We start from the raw sequence: 9,388 nt of genomic DNA, 5'->3' as shown, positions 1-9,388 counted from the left end.
AAAAAAAAAACAAAAAAAAAAAAAACAAAAAAAGATTTTTTTTTCCTTTTTTATTAACTTTTATTTTAGGTTCAGGGGTTCATGAGCAAGTTTGTTATATAGGTAAACTCAGGTCACAGGGGTTTGTTGTACAGATTATTTCATCAGCCAGGTACTATGCCTGGTACCCAATAGTTATTTTTTCTGCTCCTCTCCCTCCTCCCAACCTTCATCCTTAAGCAGGCCCCACTGTCTGTTGTTCCTTTCTTTTTGTGTCCATGGGTTTGTATCACTTAGCTTATAAGTGAGAACGTGTGTCCCAACTTTGTTAAAGTGGTATTTGGTTTTCTGTTCCTGCGTTAGTTTGCTAAGGATAATGGTCTCTAGCTCCATCCATGTTCCTGCAAAGACATGATCTTGTTCTTTTCTATAAAGCCAAGATTTAAGATCCAACAATCCAGTTCTAGAACCTTAAGCCTGTTTAGCATAGGGTAAATATGTACATCAAGTATACTTACGGCAGTGGAATCAAATAGGCTCCCCTGCAATCTCAAACTTGCCTATACTTTAACTCATGTATGGTTAGGTTTCAAACACGTGGGAGAGACAGAAGCACCCTAGGAATTTAGAGATGGAACTTGATAAAGGCATTTCTCAGAAAAATTTCAGACAGCAGGAACTTGACTTCAAAGGTTGATGTGATGTGGGCAGGCACAGAGGGGGAAGCACAGCCCAAGTACAAGCGGACGGCAGGATGGGTGGAGGCAGCAATGCAATGGAGTGAGGAGAGGAAGTGTGGGCGAGTCAGCAGAAGGATGTGATGAGGCGGAGAACTGGGGTACTTGCGTGGGGACGGAGGAAAGGCAGGAAGGTCAGATGGGGCCATATTGTTCATGTAGGATCTTAATGTCAGATGAAGAAGTTAGATCTTTAGCTCAACGGTTATATGGAACTATTGAGAGTTTAAAAGTGGTATTTATTGCCTTTGTAATTTTTCAAAGCAAAGTGTGCCCAATGTGAAATATTTGGAAACCAAACAAGAAATAAAGCTAAAAGACTGTCTGTAACTCTGTCTGTTAATATTTGGAATGTATCTTTCAGTCTTTACACCACACAATAAATTTTCTCCCAAAACAATATTTACTGTGTTTTATATAATAATTATACAGTAATATTTTGGTTTTGTCTTTGATTAGAGTACATGTCTGCTTTAAATAAATAACAAAATAGAAGCAAAAACACTAAAAGCAAAGCTAAAATTATAAACAATTCTAGGCTCTAGTATTACTTTTATTGTATATGTGTATGTGCATATATGTATCCTTTTGAAAAAATATAGATCCCATTAAAAAATAGAATAATAATTTACCTACTGTTTAAGACCCTATACTTTTAATATATCATGAAAATCTTGATATGTTGACATGTGCATTTTTATAGCAAAATTTAATGCCTGCATCCTATACAAAATAATTTATACAATCTCATATTTTAAAATTGCCTTTATGTCTTTGTTGAAAATCAGTTAATTATATAAGTGTAGGTCTATTGCTAGGCTCTCTATTTCATTGACCTATTTGTGTATCTTGATTGAATATCATAATTTTGATCAGTGTAATTTTATACCAAGACCTGAAGTCAGGTAGTAAAAGTTAGATAACTTTGTCCTTCTTTTTAAAAGTTGTTTTGGCTATTCTATGCCCTTTACATTTCCACATGAATTTTAGAGTTAGCTGTCAATATCTACAGATGAGCCTGCTGAGATTTTAATTGGGATTTTACTATATCTGTAGCTCAAACTGGGGAGAATTGATATTTTAGTCATGTTTATCCAAACACATGCCATTTATCTGTATTTATTTAGACTTTAATTTCTCTCATTATGTTTGCTAGTTTGCAATATACAGGCCATGCTCATTTTTTTTTCATATTTATCCCTAATATGCATATTTAATGGCATATTTTTATGCTATTATACATGGTATTATGTTAATTTTAATTATGTATGTATGTACCTAGTATATAGAAACAGACTTGATTTTTTATATTGATCTTGCATCTCCCAACTTTGTTAAAGTCACTTATTAGATGTAATAAATACTTATAAGTTCCATAGGGTTTTCTATGTAGACGATCGTTTCATCTGTGGATAAAGAAAATTTTATTTTCTTATGTCCCATCTGGATGTCTCTTATTTCTTTTTCTTGACTGGCTGGACTGGCTAAAGCCTCCAGGACAATGCTGAAGAGAAGGGGTGAGAGTAAACATCCTTGCCTGTTTCCTCACATTAGGGGAAAACGTTTCATCTTTCATCATTAATAAGACGCTAACAGTACAGTTTTTGTAGATGCCCTTGATCAGGTTGGGGTTGTTCCTTTTATTCCTGTTTTCCTGACTGTTTTTATTGGGATTAGATTTTAGACATTTGTCAAATGCTTTTTCTTCATTCTATTGAAATGATCTCTTTGTTTTTCCAGTCTGTTAACGTGGTGAATTAGTTATTGTTTTTCCAATGTTAAGTTAACCTTGCTTTCCTGAGATAAACCCGACCTAGTCATGATATATTATCCTTTTAATAAATTGTTTATTATTTTATGTGTTAGAATTTGATAAGAATTGTTGTCTCTCTCTTTTCTTGAGGGATAATATTCTGCAGTTTTCTTACAATATCTTTTTCTGGCTTTAATGTAGTAATGCTGACCTCATGGAATGAGTTGGGAAGACTTCAATTTTCTGAAAGAGTTTGGGTTGAAATGCTATTATTTCTTCCTTAAATGTTTAGTAGAATTCACCAGTGAAGACATCTGAAAATTGTATTTTTGTGGAAAGTTTTAAAACTCCAAATTTCATTCATTGATATAGTGGTCTTCAGGTTATCTATTTCTTCTTGAATGAGTTTAGTAGAATAGTTTGTATATTTTAAAGAACTTGAAATTTTTCTTTTTTCTTAAGGTGGAGGCTGATGTCACTGACTTGAGACTTCTTGTTTTTAAATTTAGATGTTTAGAGCAAAAATTTCCTTATAATTACTGCCTTAGTTGTAGACAAAAGATTTTCATATGTCATCTTTATTTTCATTCAGTTTTTAAAAATCTTAATTTTTCATTTATTTCTTTTTTGACTCCTGGGTTATTTAGCAGTGTGTAATTTTCTTTCTAAATATTTGAATTTTGTCCAGATTATTTTACTGATTTCTAATTGAATTCTATTGTGGTCAGATAATATACTTTGAATGTCTTTTGCCAGTCTTCTTGATTGGAAATGGAAATTTAATCACATAATTTTGGACTTGTAATTTCTAATTTTTATGCTATTAAAAACAATTCTTGGCCGGGCACGGGGGCTCACGCCTGTAATTCCAGCACTTTGGGAGGCCGAGGCGGGCGGATCACGAGGTCAGGAGATCGAGACCATCCTGGCTAACACGGTGAAATCCTGTCTCTACTAAAAATACAAAAAATTAGCCGGGCGTGGTGGCGGGCGCCTGCAGGCCCAGCTACTAGGGAGGGTGAGGCAGGAGAATGGCGTGAACCCGGGAGGCGGAGCTTACAGTAAGTCGAGATGGCGACACTGCACTCCAGCCTGGGCAACAGAGCCAGACTGCGTCTCAAAAAACAAAACAAAACAAAAACAAAAAAACAACACTTATTGGATGATGATGAACTTGGGTTCTTTTGGGTTCTTTTTACCCTTTCTTTATTATTTTCTTGAAGTCTCAGAAACAAAAGTTTTGAATCAAAGAGTATATACTTCCTTTTCTAGAACTTATACATACTGTGACATGCCTTGTTTCATGTTTATATTCAATAATTTGCAAATACTTTCTTCAGGTCAATATTTTTTCTATAACATGCTTAATAACTGTATACCATTTTACTTTATTGACACCCCAAATTATATTAACAATCCTCTATTGTTGGACATCTAAGCTCTTTCTAACTTGAGACAAGTTTCCATAATGCTTTTAATAAACTACATCGTAGATCATTAGTCTGTGGGAGAGGACTGGCCTCACGAAAATAATGATTTAAGAAAATTAGTCAGGAACTACTATAGAAGATAGATTTGGACTGAGAAGGACTGAAAGTAGCAAAATCTGTTCCATACCATTAGGATTCTAATCTAATGCTTAAAAATGAGGCTATGGTAGCAGCAAATGAATGGAGATGTCAGAATGGATGGAAGAAATAGTAAAATGAAAGAATATATCACACTTAGCCACTGATTTGGGGAGAATTAAAATCAATTTCTATCTTTAAAGTAGTAGCATTTCTAGATAAAATTGAATCTTCACATTTATCTTTAAAATACCTATTTTCTCAGCATTTGTGCTTATTTGTCAAGTAGTAATGCTTCCTAATTACCCAAAAGAGGTTTCTTCATAGATGATAAAAGGAAGCCAAGGAAAATGTTTTCTAAAGCAATCATATATAAGGAAGAACAAGATTTATATAATTCACACTACTTTTCAAGGAATTCTCTTAGTCTGAAAATGTTGTGTCCTTTTTAATTATTAGGTCCGTGCAAACATCACTGTGGTTTTTGCATTGTTGGAATTTGCTGTTTGATATTGCAATGCATTCTTAAATAAATGTGACTATGTTATATATCATTTTAATGGACATTTCTCACTTTATGCTTTTTGCTAGTGACTTATTACTTGCTGTTTATTTTGTGTTTATTTTAGACTATGGAAATGATGTTAGACAAAAAGCAAATTCAAGCAATTTTCTTATTTGAGTTCAAAATAGGTCGTAAAACAGTGGAGACAACTCACAACATCAACAACGCATTTGGTCCGGGAACTGCTAACGAATGTACAGTGCAATGGTGGTTCAAGAAGTTTTGCCAAGGAGACAAGAGCCTTGAAGATGAGAAGTGTAGTGGCTGGCCATTGGAAATGACAGTGACCAACTGAGAGTAGTCATTGAAACTGATCCTCTTACAAGTACAGGACAAGTTGCCCAATAACTCAATGTCAATCATTCTATAGTATTCAGCATTTGAAGCAAATTGGAAAGGTGAAAAAGCTCAGTAAGTGGGTGCTTCATGAGCTGACTGAAAATATAAAAATCGTCTTTTTGAAGTGTCATCTGTTATTCTGTGCAACAACAAACGATTTCTTGATCAGATTGTGATGTGCAACGAAAAGTGGATTTTATATGACATCCGGCAATGAACAGCTCAGTGGTTGGCCTGAGAAGAAGCTCCAAAGTATTTCCCAAAGCCAAACTTGCACCAAAAAAAGGTCATGGTCACTGTTTGGTGGTCTGATGCTGCTCTGATCCACTATAGCTTTCTGAATCTCACTGCAACCATTACATCTGAGAAGTATGCTCAGCAAATCAATGAGATGCACTGAAAACTGCAACTCCTGCAGCTAGCACTGGTCAACAGAAATGGCCCAATTCTTCTCTACAATGCCTGACTGCACGTCACACAACCAAAGGATCAGAAGTTGAATGAATTAGGCTATGAAGTTTTGCCTCATCCACCACATTCATCTGACCTCTGGCCAACCAACTACTACTTCCTCAAGCATATCAACAACTTTTTGCAGGGAAAACACTTCCACAATCAGCAGAACGCAGAAAATGCTCTCCAAGAGTTTGTTGAATCCTGAAGCATGGATTTCTATACTACAGGAATAAAAAAAAACTTATTGGCAAAAATGTGTTGATTGTAATGGTTCCTATTCTGATGAATAAAGATGTGTTTAAGCCTCGTTATAATGATTTAAAATTCAATTACTTTTGCACCGAACTAAGACAGGAATTTTGAGATCGCTAATCTTATTATACTTTTCCTCATTATTCTCTTATAATGTTCAAAATTGAAACATATTTGGTCACTTGACGTAGAGAAAGAGAATTCATCATGTCTTCTTGCGAATAGCTCCCTGAGAGGACACAGCCCGTACTCTCTCCTGCAGTGCCGCACAGTGCCTGGAGCATGTTAGGAGCTTGTTGGGTGTGTTCAATGGGTGGAGCAGACCTACATCTAGGCCTTCCAGTCCTATCTTTCATTACCCATTTATTTCTCTTTGGAGTTCTTTTACCTACCACTTTTACCTTATAATTTTTCAATGCCAAGACCTGTGAAGTGTTCATTATTATATGTATTTGCATAATTTATCTTATTTTAGCAGCTTATTCAGCTCTTTGTTCATATTTCTAAAAGTAAAATCTGCCATCTCATTTGAAAGTCTCTTCTGAGAACCTACCTGAAAGTGTTTGCCTTGGCTAAGTCATCACAGTCACAGCAAGAGAAAGAATAGATTCCTGGCTTCATTGTTCTCGGGAGGCTCCATTGAATGGCCATGTCCAACTCACTAGACTTAGCACCAAATTTCCTCACAAACCCAAAGAAAAATAGGAGGCACACTGTCAGTTTCTTGATTACTCACACAATGTCAAAAGCCCAATATTATCACTAATCTAAATAAGAGGATTATTTATAATAAAAAAGAAGTTTATTTAGATTAGTGATAATAGGCCCAGTTTCGTTTTTCCTTGGGGTCTTCAGTATTTTTTCTAGGAGACCAGTTACATAACTACCTGTCACAAACTCAGTTCCATAGAAGCTGTCTGAGACTGTTTGTGCTGCTATGAAAGAATATCTGAGACTGAGTAATTTATAAAAAAACAAATTTATTCTCTCATAGTTCTGGAGGATAGAAAGTCCAAGATCAAGAAGCTGCAGGTTCAGCTGTCTGGTAAGAGCTTCTCACTGTTTGCAAGTTGGCACTTTGATGCTGCATCCTCTGGGGGGGTTGAATGCTGTGCCCTCACATAGTAGAAGGGACAGAAGAGCAGAAAAAAAAAAAGTCCCTTGTCAAATCCTTTTTATATGGGCACCCAATCCCACACATGAGGGGAGGGGCCCTTATGACCTAATTATGTCTCTAGGCCCTGACCTTTTAATAGCATCAATTGGTAACACCTGTATTTTGGAAAAATGCATTCAAACCATAGCAGAAGTCAAGAAGCATTGATTTTAAATTTATTAATTGATGGATTCTTTCTCACTCCTTAAGTACCATCTGCAACTTCTATCATCTTAAGCTGTTTAAATCCCTTTTATGCCATGTGCGTGTAATAATATTGGCAATGACTACCCCTCCAAATCCTACCTAAAGCTTTTAAGATATTAGAAACGTCTCCACTTCTGCCTTGGTACTCATTAGCTAGTTCCCTGAAGTGAAGACATTGAAGGCATTTATACTAGAGGTTGTGAATTTCTGCTTAGCATTATGTTTTCAGCAAAACAAAACAAAACAAAACAAAAAAAACAACAACAACAAAAAACAAACTCTTGATAAAGTATAGCTTTTTTTTTCTGACAGAATAAATAGCATTCTATTTTCAATCTTTTTATTAAACATTTACTGATTTAGTGACCCTGGGCAAGTTATTTAAACTCTCCAAACAGTAGTGCATTGAAGCTGGAGCCAGCTTGTGAGAGCCAATTGCTAAGTACTCAAGAGACTTGCCTAAAAGTTGTATGACCTTTGAGGGTTTGAAACTAGTGTTGGTAGAAGTATTCACCAGAGTTGGGGACAAGTGCTACAAATAAGGGCACTTTTTCCCCCAGAGAGCTGCTTTACCAGCTTACTACCATCTCGAAGCCTTATTCCCTCCTTCACAAAATAAGAATAATAATTTCAACCTGTATTAGATATTGCAGAAAACACAGTCTTTCTGCTAGTTTAAGTAGAAAGGAAATTTTCTAGAGGGTCTTAAATGTCCTACAGAATTGTAGGGAAGACTGATGAAATAGGCTATAGATACAGCTCTCTGAAATAAATGTGATAGTCACACCATAAAACTGGGCCACCACAGGACATACTGCCTCTTGTATGTTGAGGAAGCTGCCTGCCCATTTTGGAAGCTGCTGCTATGGTTGCCAGTTCTAGACCTACTTTGCCTCCCCCATATCAGGAAAGCCTACTTGATCAAGAAGCCACCACAAAACAAAGATCTCCACACTTCTCAGCCTATGTCCCACCTTCAAATATTTCAAAAGAGCATCTGATTGGTAGAAACTAAGTCACAACAAGAACTGTAGCTGCATGGGAGTCGCAGAAACACAGTCTTTATTTGGAGTGGTCTTGTTTCCACATAAAATTCAGGAGTTCTATGGGTATAGATTAGACAAAAGGGGGAGAACAGTTATTAAAGGATATCTAGCAGTGTCTGCCATAGATAGCTCTTTCCCATCCCCAATACCTTTGAGTGCCTTTTTTCCCAGAGAACAATTCATACCCACCCTGTCCAAGAGATACGACTTCAAAGTCCCATTCAGAGACTGAATTCAGCTCAAAAGAAAGAATCTCTGATTGACAAAAAGTCCTCACCATGAGGTCCAGGCCTCAAGCAATCCTCTCACCTCAGCTTCCCAAAACACTGTGATTACCGATGAGGGCCACCACGCCTGGCCGAGACAGGGTCTTTATAGAGGAAATAAAGTTAAAATGACATCATTCGGGTGAGCTCTAATCCATATGACTGGCAGTGTCCTAATAAAAAAGGGAAACTTGGGGCAGGGCACAGTGGCTCATGCCTATAATCCCAGCACTTTGGGAGGCTGAGGTGGGGGGATCACGAGGTCAGGAGATTGAGACCATCCTGGCCAACATGGTGAAACCCTGTCTCTACTAAAAACTCAAGATTAGCCCGGCGTGATGGCGGGTGCCTGTAATCCCAGCTACTTGGGAGGCTGAGGCAGGATCATCACTTGAGCCAGGGAGGCGGAGGTTGCAGTGAGCCGAGATCGCACCACTGCACTCCAGTCTGGCAACACAGCGAGATTCCGTCACACAAAAAAAGGCAACTTAGATACAGGAATGGCACACAGGGAGAATGCTATGTGAAGATGAAAGCAGAGGTTGGGGTAACGTGACCGACAAGTTAAGGAATGCCAAAGGTTGCCAGCAAACCACCAGAAGCTTGGGAGAGGCATGAAACAGACTCTCTCTCATAGCCATCAGAAGGAGCTAACCTTGCAGACACCTTGGTCTTAGACTTGTAACTTCTAGAACATTGAGATAATTTCTGCTGTTTAAGCCATCCAGTTTTTGGTATTTTGCTACGGCAACCCTAGCAAGCTAATATAGGCTTGTATTCATAATGTCCTAAAATAAGGAACTTGAATGGTTGGATAACATGCTTTATTTGACCTATATTCATTGTGTACCCAAAATGCTTTGGAGACATGCTTGTAAACAGCTGGAGTCACAGTGCTCCTTCAGAGCACCCTCATTATTGCTTCAATGTGGAAGTGCAGACAATTGACTTTTTCAACACTGTAGAGGCACCAAATTATTTTAGATTCTTGACCACAGGTTGAAATTCCCTGCGGCAAGATTAAATTCTCTGTCCTTTCCTTAGCAGAGATCTATATTCCCTTT

Source organism: Theropithecus gelada, chromosome 6, assembly GCF_003255815.1.
Source record: "Theropithecus gelada isolate Dixy chromosome 6, Tgel_1.0, whole genome shotgun sequence".
NCBI lineage: Eukaryota > Metazoa > Chordata > Mammalia > Primates > Cercopithecidae > Theropithecus > Theropithecus gelada.
This window is presented reverse-complemented; position numbering follows the sequence as displayed.